The sequence below is a fragment of the Mustelus asterias genome, chromosome 8 (genome assembly GCF_964213995.1).
Source record: "Mustelus asterias chromosome 8, sMusAst1.hap1.1, whole genome shotgun sequence".
Taxonomy (NCBI): Eukaryota; Metazoa; Chordata; class Chondrichthyes; order Carcharhiniformes; family Triakidae; genus Mustelus; species Mustelus asterias.
In genome coordinates this window covers 55,738,289-55,758,444 of record NC_135808.1, presented here as the reverse complement: position 1 = coordinate 55,758,444, position 20,156 = coordinate 55,738,289, and the positions used below count along the sequence as shown (strand labels likewise).

General features: G+C 40.6%; 2 protein-coding genes across 6 annotated transcripts in view; one reads left to right on the top strand and one right to left on the bottom strand.

Moving 5' to 3' along the window:
- angptl1a (angiopoietin-like 1a) overlaps positions 1-17,735 on the bottom strand; it is an 84,784-nt gene extending 67,049 nt beyond the window's left edge. The window contains exon 1 of the mRNA XM_078218009.1: positions 17,360-17,735. The gene's annotated coding sequence lies outside the window, so the exon portion shown is untranslated. The remainder of the gene's footprint in view (positions 1-17,359) is intronic.
- The window catches only part of ralgps2 (Ral GEF with PH domain and SH3 binding motif 2), a 515,898-nt gene that overhangs the window by 345,716 nt on the left and 150,026 nt on the right, over positions 1-20,156 (top strand). The gene's annotated exons all lie outside the window — the stretch shown is intronic.

Here is a 20,156-nt window from a genome sequence, read left to right as displayed (position 1 = left end):
ATAGACCTTAGTTGGAGGGAAAATAAGATTTGTTTTTTCATGGACAATTGTGACCATTTATTTCTCATCATTTTTAATTAAATTATTTTTTGTAACTAAATTGCAAACAGTTACAGAAAAACGGGCCATCTACACTCACCCTGTTGCTCCAATGGGAAACCAAGATCAGTTTTGTGATTGTATTGTAAATATTTTGAATGAGCTACCAACGCTCAGTCAGCACACACAGGCAGCTCACCATTGCGGGATATTAGGGAACTTGATTTGGAACTAAGCTATTCATCGCATCTTATGGAAGGGTGTGGGTCTTAAAGTTTATCGTGAGACCAGAAGGAGCTTTCATGCTTAATCCCTGCTTCACTTTGACATATCTTTTGGAGCTATGTTATGAGTTGCGTTTCAGTGTTCCTGTGGAATCACTGTTAAAGCTGCTCAACATTTGGTACCAACCCGTCGAGCCCACGCTCAGTTCATTGGTATGTGAAAATAGCATCAGAGTCTTACAACTAGGGTAAAACTCACATTTTATTACTTTGATTAAACTCCCACCTCTGTTGCCTCTGAGCAGTGTTGGATAGTTTGAAGCCTGCTTTAAAATCATGCCAGTGTGCCCTCTGCAGCCAATGGGCAGGCATTGTTTTTCTCTTCAAAGTTGAACTCCCAACTGCAATGTTTGTAATGTGAACAAGAACAGGCAACATTTGAAAATTCCTAATGTGCCCTCAAGATATTTGTCTGCCTCTGAGAAGGCACAGGATGAATGAGAAAGGGAGTTTCAGCCACCATCAATTCCCTTCTCTTCCTCATTCCCCTGTTCACATATTAAGTGCAGTGATCCAAACAGAATTTCTTCTCAGCACAAGATCACATTAAGAATTTTTGGCAGAAGAATTTGTCTGTGGCAAAATTATTGAAATTACTCTTTTTCAAAACATAGTTGGAACTGTTTAACTTTATGTCAACCCCTAATAATTTCCGATGAAATGTGTTTTAGGCATTGCATTTCAATCTAAAATCAGATGAGCAAAATCCATAATTCTCAAAGTACAGTTACAAGATGGAGGTGGAGATTAGTGCTAAACATTTGTCTTCAAGTAGATTGTTGTCTTAAGAAATGGAAAATTCAGATAGATTTTACTTTTAGTGAAAATATATTGCTCCTGTTCTCATAAACCTAAGCTGTCATGGTATTTCGAGTGAAGGGAATGATTTTTTTTCCCCTGTACAATCTCATGCTTATGCCATTTTATGAACAGCTGTCTGTCTCATTAAAGAATATTTATGGAGGGAGGAAGGGACAATTTTTTTTTGCTATAAATTTGGGAAATGTTCTAGGTTGTTTAAAATCATCAAAATTTTCCTTGCTGCTTAGTCATTATTGACTACCAAATATACTGCTGGAATATACAAATTAAATCATATTTATCAGTGTTTTTGCAGAAACCACAAAAGACATGATCCTGTATGTATAATCATTAGTAACAGAGCTAGTACCTCATCAGTCAATGAAATTTTTAAAATTATGAGGGCAAAGGTTTTTTTTTAAAAGCCTGGAAATGTCAGGATATTTAAAAACTGAAATTTCAAAAGCAATTTTTGTGCTTTTGAATGTCATAATGCATTGAATTGAAAGAGAAAGACAGAAACTGGAATTTTCCTGTCATTCCTGCCAGCGGAATCTTCCAGTCCCACTGACGGCAAATCCCTGCTGCGGATTTCCCAGCAGTGGTGGTGCATACAATGGGAGACCCCCGTTAGCAATGCAGGACCAGAAGAAGACGCTGTTGACAGTGGCAGAACCAGAAGACTCCATCACTGGCCAATTGTGGGGAGGGGGAGGGGGTGGCGGTGGTCTGTGGAAGATCAGCAAAAATGATTGGTAGGATGGAATACATCCTAAGAAGCATATCTTGACATTCCTCATACCACGAATAACTTTTGAAAAGTATTGAAATTTTTCACATGTATGCAGTGTGCCAATGATGCCCCACAAAGCTCCATAAGATAACTGACCAGTTTTGGCGTGTTAGTATGAGTTAAGGAAATAATATTGGCTTGGCTGTGGCCAGAACTACTTATTACAAATATTGCCGTGGATCTTAACTTTTGCATTAAACTATTGGAATTGGCAGTTCAAGCTTCACTTTTGAATCTCACCTAAAGGCAGGGCCAGTGATAATGTAGTACTGCAATGTAATGCAAGTTTATTTTTTAAGCTCAAGCATGCCTCAACGCTAAAAGTGAATGTGCTACCAATTGACTCAAATGGATGCATTTTTTCAGGATTTCACCATATTAAAGAGGCACTGATGAAAGCACTGTGATCCTTGATAAGAAAATTTTAAAACCATGTAATTAATATTTCCTAGTTAAGTATGTGATATTCTGCCATCAGAATTAAAGTTAATGGCCCTGTTTTTCCTTTGCTCACTTTCATAATGATCTAGCAGCTCACTACTATTTTTCTGATGTTTTTCCTGCCATCAAGTTCTTGTTTTTCTTGCAATTGGATAAAATTCAAGTTTGCCACCACCAGTGCTGTTCAATGCCCGTAACCGCAATAGCTTTGATATTATTCATTCCCATTTCTTGAATGTGACTCCCTTACTGCTAAGACTCCCTTCAATCCAAAATTGAGCATTGCCTAATAAAGTCTAAGATTACCACAAAATTACCTCAGAAGCATTAAATGTGTTTGGCATATAACCATAATTCTAATCCAGTTTTCAAATGTTCATTTCTCAAGTCTTTTTAACAATGGACCTGAGTTTCCCCTGATATCTAAGTGAGTAAGAACATAGAGTGTAGTACTAAACTATACAGTTCAGGGGCACCAAGTTTGATTCTTGGTTGATCTCCGAATTCTTAATAAAAGGAGAAAGAAAGAACTTGCATTTATACAACATATTTCTTGACTTTGGGACATCCCAAAGCGCTTCACAGCTAATCATTCATAAAATATAGGAAACAACCACTCTGTGGGAAAAATTACAATGAACAATGTCCAAATGATCAGTTTTAGTGGCCTTGGTTGCGGGATGAAATTTGGTCACAAGACCAGGAGAATTCTTCTGGTCTAATCAAAAAGCAAGAGAGAATTGCACCCATTTTTGGACAGGCTCTCAGATGCAATTATATGGCATTTAGTGCAAAAAAAGAGGCATGTTATTTAAATGGAGAAAAATTACATCGTGCGACTGTGCAGAGGGACCTGGGGGTCCTTATGCACGAATTGCAAAAACTCAGTCTGCAGGTGCAGCAGGTGATCAAGAAGGCGAATGGAATGTTGGCCTTTATCGCGAGGGGGATAGAATATAAAAGTAGGGAGGTCTTGCTGCAACTGTACAAGGCACTGGTGAGGCCGCAACTGGAGTACTGTGTGCAGTTTTGGTCCCCTTATTTGCGAAAGGATACATTGGCCTTGGAGGGAGTGCAGAGAAGGTTCACCAGGTTGATACCGGAGATGAGGGGTGTAGCTTATGAGGAGAGATTAAACAGATTGGGTCTGTACTCGTTGGAGTTTAGAAGGATGAGGGGTGATCTTATAGAGACATATAAGATAATGAAGGGGCTGGATAGGGTAGAGGTGGAGAGATTCTTTCCACTTAGAAGGGAAACCAGAACTCGAGGGCACAGCCTCAAAATAAGGGGGGGCCGGTTCAGAACAGAGTTGAGGGGGAACTTCTCTCAGAGGGTAGTGAATCTCTGGAATTCTCTGCCCATTGAAGTGGTGGAGGCTTCCTCGTTGAATATGTTTTAATCACGGGTAGATAGTTTTCTGATCGATAAGGGAATTAGGGGATATGGGGAGCAGGCGGGTAAGTGGAACTGATTCGCTTCAGATCAGCCATGATCTTGTTGAATGGCGGGGCAGGCTCGAAGGGCCAGATGGCCTACTCCTGCTCCTATTTCTTATGTTCTTAAAGTGTGACTCACGCCAGTAGTGGGAGTGGACGGAGTCTATTCTCTCCGGGAAACTAGCTGCTGACTGTGAGGGGCACTATTGCGCATGCGCCTTGATCTCTCAATGTTCTGTGTACAAGTATACACAGATCTGTCATTACCCCCACCTGCCTGGATATCCATAAGACCATAAGACATAGGAGCAGAATTAGACCACTCGGCCCATCGAGCTTCTCTGCCATTCAATCAAGGCTGATATTTTTCTCATCCCCATTCTCCTGCCTTTTCCCCATAACCCCTGATCCCCTTATTAATCAGGAACCTATCTATCTCTATCTTAAAGATACTCAATGACCTGACCTCCACAGCTTTCTGCAGCAAAGAATTCCACGGATTCACCACTCTATGGCTGAAGAAATTCCTCCTCATGTCTGTTTTAAAGGATCATCCCTTTAGCCTGAGGTTGTGCCCTCTGGTTCTAGTTTTTCCTACTCGTGGAAACATCCTCTCCACGTCCACTCTATCCAGCCCCCGCAGTATCCTGTAAGTTTCAATAAGATCCCCCCACATCCTTCTAAACTCCACAACGAGTACAGACCCAGAGCCCTCAACCATTCCTCATACGACAAGCTCTTCATTCCAGGGATCATTCTTGTGAACCTCCTCTAGACCCTTTCCAAAGCAAGCACATCCTTCCTTAGATATGGGGCCCAAAACTGCTCACAATACTCCAAATGGGGTCTGACCAGAGCCTTATACAGCCTCAGAAGTACATCCCTGCTCTTACATTTTAGCCCTCTCGACATGAATGCTAACATTGCATTTGCCTTCCTAATTGCCGACTGAACCTGCACGTTAACCTTAAGAAAATCTTGAACAAGGACTCCTAAGTCCCTTTGTGTTTCTGATTCCTGAACCATTTCCCCATTTAGAAAATAGTCTATGCCTCCATTCCTCCTTCCAAAGTGCATAACCTCACTCTTTTCCACATTGTATTCCATCTGCCACCTGTTTGCCCACTCTCCTAACCAGTCCATGTCCTTCCTCAATACTACCTGTCCCATTACATACCTTTTGTATCATCTGCAAACTTAGCAACAGTGCCTTTAGTTCCTTCCTCCAAATCGTTAATTTATATTGTGAAAAGTTGTGGTCCCAGCACTGACCCCTGAGGCACATCACTAGTCACTGGCTGCCATCCTGAAAAAGACCCCTTTATCTTCACTCTCTGCCTTCTGCCAGTCAGCCAATCCTCTATCCATGCCAGGATCTTACCCTTAACACCATGGGCACTTAACTTATTTAACAGTCTCCTATGCGGCACGTTGTCAAAGACCTTCCGGAAATTTAAATAGATCATGTGCACTGGTTCTCCTTTATCTAACTTTCTTGTTACCTCCTCAAAGAACTCTGACAGATTTGTCAGACATGACCTCCCCTTGACAAAGCCGTGTTGACTCAGTCCTGCTTTATCATGCACTTCTAAGTGCTCTGCGATCTCATTTTTAATAATGGACTCTAAAATCTTGTCAATGACTGAAGTCAGGCTAATCGGCCTATAATTTCCCGTCTGCTGCCTCCCTCCTTCCTTAAACATTAGCTACTTTCTAGTCCTCTGGGACCCTCCCTGCCTCCAGTGATTCCTGAAAGATCACCACCAATGCCTCCACAATTTCCTCAGCTATCTCTTTTAGAACCCTGGGGTGTAGTGGACCCTGGACGATTGCATCCAGGACTCACTAATTATATTAAAATAAGAATTTAAGTATTAAAATATTAAAACTTTCTTGGGCGCGAGGCTGATCACATTGGCAATCCAGGGCTAGTAAGATCGCAAAAGGCGAGAAACCGGGCGCGAACCCCGATTTTTCATCTCTTTCGTGAACTTACCAGCTTGCCACGTGGCAAGCTGGTTAAGATCGCCCGCAATGTGTTTGGCAGTGATTCTAGATCATTCACTCATCATTTAATAAGAATTCCTGTTTAAACATGCCGCAGTAAATAAGTTACTAAGGGTCTGACAATTTAGCTATTTTGTGACTAACATTAAAAGTTGCCAAAGAAAAATGACCAAAACAATGGATTTCCTTGGATTTTTTTGCAGATATCTTGCTTAAATTTGCTTACAATACAGTTAACATGAAACTTTGTTGTAAAATCATCTGAAAATATCATTTGCAATTCTCTAAACAAGAAGTTTAACATGCTACCAAACCTCTGCTACTCTTGAATCAATTGCAAACTGCTTAGCATTAGATCGACAGGCTTCCATTGACAAGCCAGCTGGAAATTTTATCCAAGTGTCGTCTCAAGTAAAAAATGTATGTATATTTTTACATTAACATTTTCTGGAAGTTTTTTTTTAAAATAACGATTCACTTCTCCAGCCAATTCCTACTCCATCAACTTTAATTAAGTGCAGTGGGGTAAATCCAATTTGTGTAAGAATGTGACCTTACCTATGTTACGTCCTTGTCCTTACCCTCTATGTTTCTTAAATAAATACATTTAAATTCATTCTGGTTATACAATTTTAAAAGTTTTTAGAACCTGAGTTGCTTAAGACAATGAAAAGGATGTCAATGAGGAAACAGGACCAGAACCCATACTACACTACCATTTCTATTTTTGCTGTCGCATATTGCAATCATGACCTACACTGAACCGTCAGTTCTGTAAATGTCGCTATTTCTGTTCAGTGTCCACATTGCACTGTGTTACAATGATGCTCATTTTATTTTGCAAATTTGACTACAATGTTTGCTGTTTTTTAATGGGGTATTACTGAGGAGAGCACAAGCTATGAAGCAGTACAGGTTTTCACACTTAAATGTCTGCTCTGGAAATTTCAAAAAGCAGATTGATCATGATGATCCATGAAATCTATGGAATAAAGGTTATTTTTAATTTTCCAGTTCTAAAGGTGAATTAAGACTTCCAGTTATTCATCCATGAGCTATTTCTGTTGTTGGTTTTACAATAAAATGAGAACATGAAACAATCAATAATGAAATTGGGTCCTGAGGTTCCAAATTTTAGGATGCCAAAAATGTTCATTTCTGAAAAGTTATTCTTGAAGTAATAAATTGAGTGGTCCGATTTTACCACAACTCAGCTGGTGCTCAGAATCTATTTAACTGCTTCGAATGTTGCAAATGCAGTTGAAATAGATGAATGTGCTGTAATAATGAGTAGATGCATTTGCGATTAACAGATTCAATAGTGATTAGCTGTGCAGTCACATTGCGATCTTGTAATGTTTGTAATGAGAGCTAACTTTTTTCCTTCATAAATGAGCAAAACAAATGTTAATATAGGACATCACTTGGCTGCTATGTTGATACTAAAAAAAAAGAAGTTTCAGACCTCAGCCCCATCATCACAGCTAGGCAGTAGGCAGTCACCAAACACTTTCCTTGAAATAGGTGGAATTCACAGCAGGCTGGATTTTATTGTTTTCAAAACGAGAAATGTTTTGTAACCCATACTTCTAAGATTTTGGAAAATAATGCACTATACTTGCGTCTTCTATCTTTGCATGTTCTGTGCAGCTCAGATTGCAACACATACACTTAATTGGCTAATGTACTTTGGCAGAAAATCACAATCTAATCCAAAGGAATGTTTCTGGGGGTGATCTTACCAAGAAAATTCTAAATGCCAAACAAGTGTGAAATCGGGAGGGTTTCAGGTCCGTTTTTTCGGCGAGGCCACAAATGAAATCCTATAGCACTTAGTGCAACAAAAAAGGCACAATTTGATTCCTGCCAGTGAGGGGAGAGGGGCAGGGCCTAAGCTTGCCGGAAAGCTGGCTGTTCACACCAGAGGGCGCAATTGCGCATTCGCAGATCTGTCAATCACCTCCTCCTGCCTGCCCCCCCCCACCCTCCTGGATATCACCCCCCCCCCTTCACTCCTGACCTCCCGGGGGACTTCAATGGCCTCCGGTCCTACTGGTGAGGCCACCATGCCAAGTCCCCATTGATGGGGACCATACGTGATCCTCACCGGTGAGGACCTTCACCGGTGATACTGTTAAGGCAAATAAGTCCAGACAATTGTGTCCTGGACTCACTAATTCTGTGCAAATGAGGATTTTAATGTCTAAATCAGCCTCACGCTCTTCCCGGGTACGAGACTGATCATGCCAGAATTCCAGGACCGGTAAGATCGCGAGAGGTGAGAAAAGGAGCACGAACCTGATGTTTTTCCCGCGATCTTACTGGCTCACCACACCCATTGACCAGCGTGACAAGCCGGTAAGATCGCTCACTTTGGGTTTCTGCTAATCTTAATCATACAAGGGGAAGAGCTAAAAATTTACTGGAAGCTGCCAATGTAGTTATATTTCCCTGAGCAAAGCAATACTTTTTAACGTTTATCACGGATGCTTGATTGGATACTTTCTTCATAGGACTTAATAGAACAATGACCTTAAAAGGGACAGATCTAATTAAACATAGGTTGCGGCTAAAATGCATAAATATGTTGATGGTTGTATGATGTCTGAGAAATGCCATGGGAAATAAGCTCGTATTAAAAAATGATTACATTTAATTGAATTTCTGTCAAGTAACTTTTAACCAGCTTATAGCTAAGGCAAGTCATGCCAACAGGGTGCTACACAGCTTTGCTTTGAGAATGCAAATCAGAGGCTTTAAAAAATAAACTATGTCTCAGTGACTGAATAACGTTCATATACCTAAGATGTGAGCGTGTTATGTCTAAACCCACTAGTCTCCAATGTTTATTCATCAGAGATTATTAGTTTTTTTTTACTTTTTCCCATTCCTTTCACTACCTTTATTGAGGCTGCAGCTTTTGTACTGTACTAGACTAGCAACCTTGTAATTTGAATTTTCGCCATGATAAGTGGTGAAATTGTAATTTGTTTATTTGGACAGTTGTGGGCTTGCAGAAGGTGAACATGAAAGCTACCAAATTGTCACAAAACCCAACTGGTGGATTCATGTCCTTCAAGAGAGGGAACCTACAACCCCCTACTTTTGGTCTACACAGAATTCCATTCACACAATTATATAGTTGATCCTTAATGTTCTTTGTAAATGGAATAGATTCTAAAACTGTTGTTGCCAAAACATCCCAAGAGTCAAAAAAGATACTTTATCAGCAGAAAAACATCAAAATACTTGTGTTGTTAGGAAAAAGGTTTGATGACAAGGTTTGATCAATTTGTAAATAAAATATCTATGTTTTCCTGATCATTTCAATTTTATTTAAAATCAAATACTGTTGGTGCTTCAGTCAAAGCATCATCTACAGACCATAAATACATGTTACCTGGAAAATTGATTACTTTGGTTGTGCAGTTCCTGTAAGTTAGGAGACTGGCCTATGTTACTTTAATAACGGACTAGAGTTTGCTGGCCAGGCAGTTCACACCTGTATTTTATTAACTAGAAAATGTAATCTGAAGAAGGAGTACTTCAGGCAGCATGATGTCACCACACAAACCAGTGAAATATTTAATGTCTGTTAAATCAGCAAGTTGTGCCATTTTGATGTATTCGTATGTTTGATCAGCTGGCAGAAAATTAATATTACTAAATGGCCTCCTTCTGCACTGTAGGGATTATGTGATTCAATTTCTGTAGTAGTTTGGGCATAGTCTAAAAGAATAAGTCTATACTAATTCCTCTTATCATCCACATGCTGTCCCTTGGCAACATTATCCAAAAACAATGAGGTCAGACTTCTGTTGTACATTGACCTCACCCAACACTATCTTTCCACTTACTCCATGTTATCAGACTGTCTAGCATACAATCCTGGTTGAACAATAGTTTCCTATAGGTGAAAATTGGGAAGAGAGAAGCTATTGCATCCAGTCCCCATCACAAAATGCGCCTTGCTTGCAATTCTATGCCCCTTGCTGCCCATTGACACAAATTGAACCAGATTGTTCAAAATCTGAGCCTTAGTTCATCCTGTACTGAGTTTACAACTTAAAATACTCTCTATCATAAACATCACCTATTTCCACAAAAGCAAATTACTGTGGATGCTGGAATCTGAAACTAAAACAGCAAATGCTGGAAAATCTCAACAGGCCTGCGGAGAGAGGTCATCCAGACAGCAAATGTTAGTTCTATTCTCACTCCACAGATGCTGTCAGACCTGCTGAGATCACCTACTTCCATCCCCGTTACATTGACTACCTCTGCCTATCCTTAAAACCTCCTCTGCCTATCCTGAAACCTATCTTATATTGAAACCTCAGTCATCTCTCAGCTTGACTATTCCAGTATCATAGAATCATAGAAACCCTACAGTGCAGAAGGAGGCCATTCGGCCCATCGAGTCTGCACTGACCACAATCCTACCCAGGCCCTACCCCCACATATTTACCCGCTAATCCCTCTAACCTACACATCTCAGGGGCAATTTTAACCTGGCCAATCAACCTAACCCGCACATCTTTGGACTGGGAGGAAACCGGAGCACCCGGAGGAAACCCACGCAGACACGAGGAGAATGTGCAAACTCCACACAGACAGTGACCCGAGCCAGGAATCGAACCCGGGACCCTGGAGCTGTGAAGCAGCAGTGCTAACCACTGTGCTACCGTGCCGCCCACTGTGCTACCGTGCCGCCCTTATGGTTGATCCCCATTTTCCACCTCGAGAAACTTCAGCTCATCAAAAAACTCTTCTGCATATCCTGTCCCATTTCAAGCTCCATTAACCCATTACCCCTATATTCACCACATTATTTCACATTCCTCCAATCAAGCCTAAAACTTGAAAATCGCATCCCCTTGTTTAAATCTCTCAATGGTCTTGCCTCCTTATTTCTGATAAATTCTCCAAAATTTGCCTCTTATGCAGTCTTTACTTCCTTTGCGTCTCTCACCATTGATACCTGTGTTTTCAGCCATTTAAGCTACAACACACTGGAATTTCCTCCCTGAACCTCTTTCATTCTTGTAAGAACCCTGTTTAAACATGCCTCTTTGACCAGGTTTTCATTGCTCTCTACTAATATCATCTTAATTGACTTAATTTTTTTGGGGGGGTTTTTTTTGTCTTAATGCACATCTGTGAGGTGCCATGGAATGTCTTAGTGTGTGAGAGAGCCAATATGTTTTTTCCCAGTTTCAGGATATTTTCTCACTTTGGGATGAGTGTGAACCCTTGAGACTACAAGTGCTCACGCACTCGTACTTTGTTACTCACAGAAGCACATACACAAACACACTCACACACACAAACTCTCACACATGCACAAACACACTCCCACCTCTCCCTGCACAGCAGCTGCATTTCCCCGCCTGGCAGCCACCGCCTCCCCATGCCCAGCAACCGCTTTTCCCCCTGCCCGGCAGTTCCATTCCCCCCCACTTCCAAGCCACCCGCCCCCCCCACCCCGCTTCCCCCTGCCCAGCAACCCACTTCCCCCTGAACCTGGCAACCCACTTTCCCCCTTCCCGGCAACTACTTGCCCCCGCCTGGCAGCCATTCTCTTCTACTCGTCCAGTGACTGCTCCTTTCCCCTTGCAGGGTAGTTGTACCCAGCCCCTGGGTAGCAGATCCCTTCGCCCTTGCCCGATAGTTGCTCTCTCCTCACCTCAGTTTTACCCCTTATTCTCAAACTATGACCCTTAGTTCTGGACTCCCCGACCATTGGGAACATTCTTTCTGAATCTACCCTGTTTAACCCTGTTAGAATTTTTTAAGTTTCTATGAGATCCCCCCTCACTCTTCTAAACTCCAGTGAATATAATCCTAACCGACTTAGTCTCTCCTCAGATGACAGACCTGCCATCCCAGGAATCAGCCTGGTAAACCTTCACTGTACTGCCTCTATAGCAAGGACATCCATCCGCAGATAAGGACACCAAAACGGCACACAATACTCAATTGCAGCAAAACATCCCTATCCTTATACTCAAATCCCCTCGCCAAAAAGGCCAACATACCATTTACCTTCTTTACTGCCTGCTGTACCTGTGTGCTTACTTTCAGCGACCTTCAAGGTCTCGTTGAGTATCCGCCTCTCTCAATTTACACCCATTCAAGTAATAATCTGTCTGCCTATTATTGCTACCAAAGTGGATAACCTCACATTTATCCACATTATACTGCATCTCCCATGCAGATGCCCACACACTCAGCCTGTCCAAATCACGCTGGAGCATCTCTGCATCCTCCTCACAGCTCACCCTCCCACCCAACTTTGTATCATCTGCAAATTTGGAGATAATACATTCAGTTCCCTCATCCAAATCATTAATATATTATGTGAACAGTTGGGGTCCTAGCACAGATCTCTGCAGAACCCCACTAGTCACTGACTGCCAATCAGAAAAAGACCCATTTATGCCAACTCTTTGTTTCCTATCTGCTAACCAACTTTCTGTCCATCTCAAGACATTACCTGCAATCCCATGTGCTTTAACTTTACATAGTAGTCTATTATGTGATACCTTGTCAAAAGCTTTCTGAAAGTCTAAATAAACCACAACAACTGGTTCTCCTCGGTCAACTCTACTAGTTACATCCTCAAAAAATTCCAATAGATTCATTAAGCATGGGTTCCCTTTTGTAAATCCATGCTGACTTTGTCTGATTATAGCACTGCCTTCCAAATGCTGAGTTATGAAATCCTTAATAATAGACTCTAGCAACTTCCCCAGTACCGACATTAGGCTCAATGGTCTATAGTTCCCTTTTTTCTCTCTACCTCCCATTTTGAATAGTGGGCTTACATTAGCTACCCTTCAATCTAGGAATTATTCCAGAGTACAAAGAAGTTTGGAGAATAACCACAATGGATCTACTATTTCCAGGGCCACTTCCTTAAGTACTCATAGAAATCATAGAAACCCTACAGCGCAGAAGGAGGCCATTCGGCCCATCGAGTCTACACCGACCATAATCCCACCCCACATATTTTACCCGCTAATCCCTCTAACCTACGCATCCCAGGACTCTAAGGGGCAATTTTTAACCTGGCCAATCAACCTAACCCGCACATCTTTGGACTGTGGGAGGAAACCGGAGCACCCGGAGGAAACCCACGCAGACACGAGGAGAATGTGCAAACTCCACACAGACAGTGACCCGAGCCGGGAATCGAACCCGGGACCCTGGAGCTGTGAAGCAGCAGTGCTAACCACTGTGCTACCGTGCCGCCTTACTCTTGGAAAAGCTAGACTTCAATAAAAGCTATAAGTAATATATCTAGTTCCCAGATCAAAATAAGGTAAACCGAAGCTGTAAACAAGAGAGTTCTTGAAGAGGGCCAGCAATTCTGTGAGGGAGGGTCATAAAACTCTATTAGAAATATAAATTGCTCATATGGGTTACAGAATCAAGGAGTTGTGCTGAGAGTAAAATAATTAATTTCTTTTTGAGCTCATCCCAAAGAATGCCATCTTGTCTTGGATACAGGAATACGTTGGGGTAGAAGGTCCCGTTGTTTAATTTATCTGTGTGTGTTTGCTGAAAGCAGCAAGCAGTTCAGTTTGGGACCTGACTGAGGCAGTTGCAGATTTGGTCTTGTGTAGACTGGGAGGTGCCAAAGGAAATTAATGTTAACCAGGCCTGCACTTAAGCAGATGAAAACACAAATTTTATCATTCACCATGTGGAATGCATGTGGGGCTTGAGCTCAGTATGGAATTCGTGAGGGGTAAAGAAGCTGGAAGAGTTGCCTAGTTTAAGTTGGAAGAATAAATCTAAAACCTTGCGGCAGAAAGCAGCCAGAAGTTGGTCAGCTGACAACAAGCAGGTAGAAAGCAGGAAACTGGGATTCCGTTGTGGAATTAGCAGCAGTAGGGGTTTAGAGGACCATTAGGAACCAGAAGATGTTCCTGATGCTTGAATCCCTCAGTAAACACACAGTAAAGCCCGTGCTTGAACTGAAGAGTCCACAGACATAGGTATTTTGAGAAAATTGGAGGATCTGTAGGAACCCCATGAAATTTGAACCTCGAGGAATAGCTAAAATACTATGAAAATTAAAGTAAATTCCAGACCACTGTGGCACATCTTTTGGGTTGGTCCCAGGAAAAGTGAATGAATCTTCAAGATTTTGTAAGATCAGGAACTCTTGAGGAGGAAGTAAAAAGTAAAACTGAGATCATAATATGTAGTTGTAAACTATAGTGTTAAGTTCATTGTGATTACATTGCTTAATTATTTTTTGATATACAGTAAAGTTCATTTTAGTTTAAAAATGTGAAACCGTTGTGGCATAATTCTGTCTGTCAATCGCTGGGTGTTTAGATTTCTTCTTTAAATGTTGACGGTCCCGAAGAGGATTGTAACAGTATGGAATATGCTGCCTGAAAGGATGATATAAGCAGATTCAGTCATAAATTTCAAAAGGAAAATTGTTAAATACCTGAATGGGAAATATTTACTGGGCTATGGGAAAAGAGAATGGGTGTGGAACTAATTAGGTAGCTCTTTCAAAGAGCTGGCACGGGCAAAATGGGCTGAAAGACCTCCTGTGTTAGCATTTGATGATTAATGAGTGCTAAGATTGGTGCCGTGTGCTAGCGAGTACAGAATTAGGATTATAGAGCTGATGAATACATGGCTGCAGAGATGATGCAAGAGGGAGACTTAAGATACCTGAGCCATTGGGAGGTGGGACCAATACAAGTCAGATGGACTGCACTTAAACAGACGGACCAATATCCTCCCAAGAAATTTTGCTGATACTTTTAGAGAAGGGTTAAGTAAGCTTAGCGGGATACGGAAACCTGAGTGTAGATTCATAACGGAGAAAGATGTTGCACACACATAAACATTCACAAAAATTCATAAACATTTTTGGAAGACAGAAGAAGCAAAGCTAGAAAATAGACAACAAAGGAGTTTGGCAGTGCGAAATGGCTTGTACTCCAATGCAAAAAATCTAGGGGATAAGACAGATGAGCTGAAAGCCCAGATTGACATGTGGGTGTATGATATCGTAGCTATTACTGAGACATGGCTAGATGAAGGGTAGGAATGGTTGCTTAGCAGTTGTGTCACAAGATTTTCAGATGGAAATGGGGGGAAAGAAAAAAAAGTTAATAGTATTACAGGGTTAATAGTATTGCTTAAAGAGAGAATTATAGCTATGAGGATGGATGATGTAATAGAAGAACCATCAAATGAGGCCAGATGGGTTGAACTGAATAAGTACAAAGGAACCGTTACCAGTATATTATCAATCCCCAATCACAGGGAGATAGACCAAATATGTAGGCAAACTTCTGATAAATGCAAAAACTAAAGAACGGTGAGAGTGGGGTGATTTCACCAAACCTCATATAAACTTGGATAGAGTTAGTGTGAAATGCAGAGTGGGAGCAGTATTCCTAAAATGCATTCAGGAAAACCTGAACTTTAGCCAGTATGTAGCAAGCCAACAAGGGTGCTTCTGGACTTAGTTTTAAGCAATCAGCTGAGGACCATTTTGGTGAAAGTGATCATCATCTGGTTAAATTTAGAGTATCGGAAAGGAAAAATATAGACCAGGAATAATAATTCTCAATTGGAGAAATATAAAGTTGTATTAAATTATGAGGGGTTTAGGTAGTGGTTAAGAAGGGATTCTTGGTTGAGAGATCCATGACCAGGGGCGTGGATTTGGGGTAAGAGACTTGCCTGAAACACTGCCTGAAATTTTGGTAAGATGGAAACCTTCATAACATCTAAAAACTGCTTGGATATGTACTTGAAGTGCGGTAATCTATAAAACTATGGACCTAAAGCTACAAAGTGGGATTAAACTGGATGGCCACGGGATCACAATGGGTCATATTGGCTCCTTCCATGCTCTAAATTCGAATGATTGATTCTGTCTTTCGATGCACTGCTTGTGAAAAAAGACCAAGGTTAGTAATCACTTTGATTACTTGCTTTGTTTTGCCTTTTCAAAGTAATAAATTCAACTTTGTACATGTTTTGCTATTTGCTTTATCCGGAGTTGATTATTTAAAGTATTTTCACAGGCAATGCTAAAGAAAATAAGTAAATGAAATGTTGGTGATTCTGGAGATAATCACCCACAGCGAGTATTCAATGCTCACAATACATGACCACTACTCCCCCACTGTTAACTCAGATGAATTACTGATATTGTGCTGCTTATTATTCTGAAGCACACATTTCAAACCACAATCCAATTAAGTTGTAACACGGGCTACAGTGTTAAGTTTTTCCTATTCCTGAAAGCTGTTAGCAGTTATTTTTTAGAACTAGCAAAGGAAGAAGTGTAAAAAGAATCTGGAAGAATGGTACCACCTTCCAAATGTTTACTTTTTAAAATAAATCCTGCAAAGACCTCCCCACAGTCCTGAGCACTAATGCCAGCAGGGCTAGTCATTATCTCATAAAAACATGACTCCTTTTGGTGGGTATTGAGATTACCTTGATTAACCATTGTCAACATATTCTATTTCATAGGTGTATTAACTGAGGGTATATAATTGTTGTTATTATTCATATGTAACCACTGAAATTGATATTACTCGAGATACATTCCAAATTCTACAAAATTATTATGAATGCTTAGAAAGTACTGCTGAATGAAACTGCCCATGCTGTGTAATTTGATATTAATTGAAAATTGTACTATCTGCAGAAGGAGACACCATATTACGTAAGCACTATTTAAACATAAACAGCCAATTAAACCAATGCTTCGACATTTAAAGCTACCGAGATGAAATTTTAGCCTCCTTATGTTCCCATGGCAGTTGACAAAGCTGGCTGTGATTTGAGCTATAATTTAATTTAATATTCAAAACCTTGGCTCCAAACCAAGGAGTAGAACATTGATCCTGATGTGGACTAAAACAACTAATTTTAGTGCTCAAGCAGGAGGAAGGTTTATTATTCTGTTACCTAAATCTGTTCTGTCTCGCAATTTTTATCAATTTGAGAAATGTGATTTTTAAAAATTGCAACCATATACAATATGGAGTTCTTTTTACTGACATAAGTATGTTGAACATGAGAAGAATGAAGCTTTTCTGAAGACTTGAATGAATATATTAACAGCATTAAGTAAGAGGCAAAAAAAAAGTAATACTGGGATTTAGTATGAACTGCCTCGGATCATTTCTGTAAGTCAAATACTGGTACCTGTGAATCTTGCAGGTTGTCTATAAGTGGAAAGTAATAGATTTTTGTCTCATTTAAATTACTTCATGTTAAATCAAAGAACCCATTTCAGAAAACAGCAGATAAATGAAATGTAATACCTTCATTCGCTCGTTTTTTTAAGTTGAAAAGTTACTCTAAATGAATTTTCTGATGAGCAAGAATATAATCTAAACTAACTGGTATTATCAGCCAACTGGAGGATTGCATTATTGTTTCATGTTATACTTCAATTCATGCGCAATAAAATAATTCTTAAACTGGATAAACAAAGTAAGTCTCATGTGAACATCAAAAAGAAAGCTCACTTAACTTTCATGCATTATACAAACCTGATTCCTTTCTTGTGTATCTCTTGCAGTAAAGCTCCAAGGTCAGGTAAAAAAATTCCAAGTTAAATGCACTTCTGTTTGTGATAATATCACGTGAATATCTGAAGCAATAAATGGATTAATGAATGTCCCATGTTGTTAAAGATCCATAAGCATTGTTTTCTGACAAAGCTGTCTACATACAGTAACTTGCAGTAGTAAGTCTGAAGGAATGTGCTGCTCTGTGCCAGACTTGAAACTCCAGGTTCTGCTTTCAGTTAACAAAAGATCATGCGACTCTTTGCTGTTGCTGATGCCACTGTCTGTGCTATTTTTACTGCTTCAGGGCCAGACTGTTGGATGGTGGGTGTGCAGTTGGTATACACAGGATCTCAACATAAGGCAGACTGGCAGTCTCCTTAAAAACACAAGCCTGAAGTTTGTGGGATCAGCCCACCTATGATGTCATAGCAGTTAGAACTAATCAAGCCAGACATTTCCTTACTCCTCCCAGGATATAATCCTAGGTTCATGGTGAAACTAGATGAACTAGCGATAAAGTTCTGTATTGTTTAGACACTCGCAGTGGATGTGAACCAAAGGAATGTGTTGGTGCTTAAGCCATATATTTTCTCCCACAATATTAAAATTCACTTCATCCTCTTAAAAGCAAACCCAAATGTGGGAAATCAGAACACATGGTTCATATCTGATGCCTTTCAAATGATACTTTATGCTCTGTAATTATGGCTCAGAATATGAATTGCTCACGTAAACTGACCAGAGCACCAGTAAAGTAGCTTCATGGCCAAAGTTCTCATGTGATCATCTATAATTTTCCCTTATTATTTCTGGTAATCAGTTGTGGACTTTGTTCATAAAATTGCAAATTTTTGTTTTATATTCAGTTTAAGCATCATTATGTATTGATTGTGTTGTGTGCACTCTGCAATACGCTCAAAATCTTTGTGCATTGGAGATGCAAGATGCAAAATAAACTTCTCTCAAGCATTTTTGTGTGCTTTAAAAGCAGTTAATCCCCTCAGTGTCTTATTCACATTTGCTTCTGACTATTGAATGTTGTCTCTTGTAATCTTCAACATAAATCCGCACCCATCCAATCCACCTCTACAAAATGTTTGAGGCTGAATTCCCTTCTTCTGGGTGTGATTCAACCTGGGCAGAACTTTGACCTGCCTCTCTGAACCTGACCCAAACAATAACCCTGGGTTAAGTGTCATTTACTATACACAATGGCCTCCTACCCGGACTTCCAATGCTCCTCAGTATGTGTGAAGACAAGAATCCTGACAGCAATAGGTTCATTGCCACTCCACCTGAAGAGACCCAACAGTCAAGTAAAATGGCAGAAGAGCCCCGATAATTGACTAGAACTCTCATTGCAGGCCTTAGTTGAGACCTTAACCTTCAGTGAGCTGAGAGCTGGTTGTGCACCGGGGGAAGCAGAGACCTCTATCCAGATGTGGCTTTATTTGATCATCTTTGGGTTGCTGCTTACTGTGTCATGAGGCATGCTTCAACCTTGAACCTGGTAGCCCTGGAAAGCCATGGAAAGTGGGGCAGGTGTTCATCAAACTGCTAGGGTTGGTGCCATGCTTCGCCCCCTCCCTGGCAACAATTTGTATTTGGTGGGTGAGAAAGGAAGAGCTAGCCATCGATTCAAGCGCAGAAAAGGAAAGGGAAATGTAACTAAGAAAGGTGAATCAGCTGTGACCTCATCACAAAATTTTCCTTCAGTTTTCCCTGGTGTTCTACCCAATTTTGATCAGGATTGTGAAAGAGAATCTAGCTCTTAATTTTACATATAAAATAGATAAATGTTGTAGATATGCCGTAGAACATGCAACAGGTTTAATATAGGGATTCAGTTTCAAAGTTGAAATAAATGTTGGCATGAAAATTTACCAGGAAGATGCATCGTCTATAACCCACTAATTCAGCAGTGTTACTGAAGGCATTTTTTTTTAATGCTGGATATGGATGCCATTTCTGCACCAGTCCAACCTCTTGACTGTGCAAACATCATAGAAATCATAGAAACCCTACAGTGCAGAAGGAGGCCATTCAGCCCATCGAGTCTGCACCGACCACAATCCCACCCAGGCCCTACCCACACATATTTACCCACTAATCTACACATCTCAGGACTCTAAGGGACAATTTTTAACTTGGCCAATCAACCTAACCCGCACATTTTGGACTGTGGGAGGAAACCGGAGCACCCGGAGGAAACCCACGCAGACACGAGGAGAATGTGCAAACTCCACACAGACAGTGACCCGAGCCGGGAATCGAACTCGGGACCCTGGAGCTGTGAAGCAGCAGTGCTAACCACTGTGCTACCGTGCCGCCCCAACATGAAGAATACAAGTCTTCCGAGCATCCATATCGAGGTTTATTAACCGAACTATTAATACTTTGTTTTGATAGCAGTTATCAAAAATTAGTTGCATTTCCTTTCCCTATTTTTGACCAGTACGTTTTACCCGCATCAATTTGTGATCAATAACTTGTCCTCTCATTCGCTTTCTTAAAATAAATCTTTCTAATTTTATATCAATTTCTTCAACTTCATACCCTTGTCAAACAATGGGTCCCTTACAAAAATAGTCTCACTGAAATGTAGACACTTTACGAGGCTTTAACCAAACTTCCTCTCATTAGGTCCTGGGTTCCTTTTGCAAACTGACATATGAGGAACTGCCTCTGTGTATTCAGTCTCCAAAATACAATTGTGAACTTATGTCCAATAGCACCAACATGTGGAATGTAGTTTTTAAATGTAGATGTGCAATTA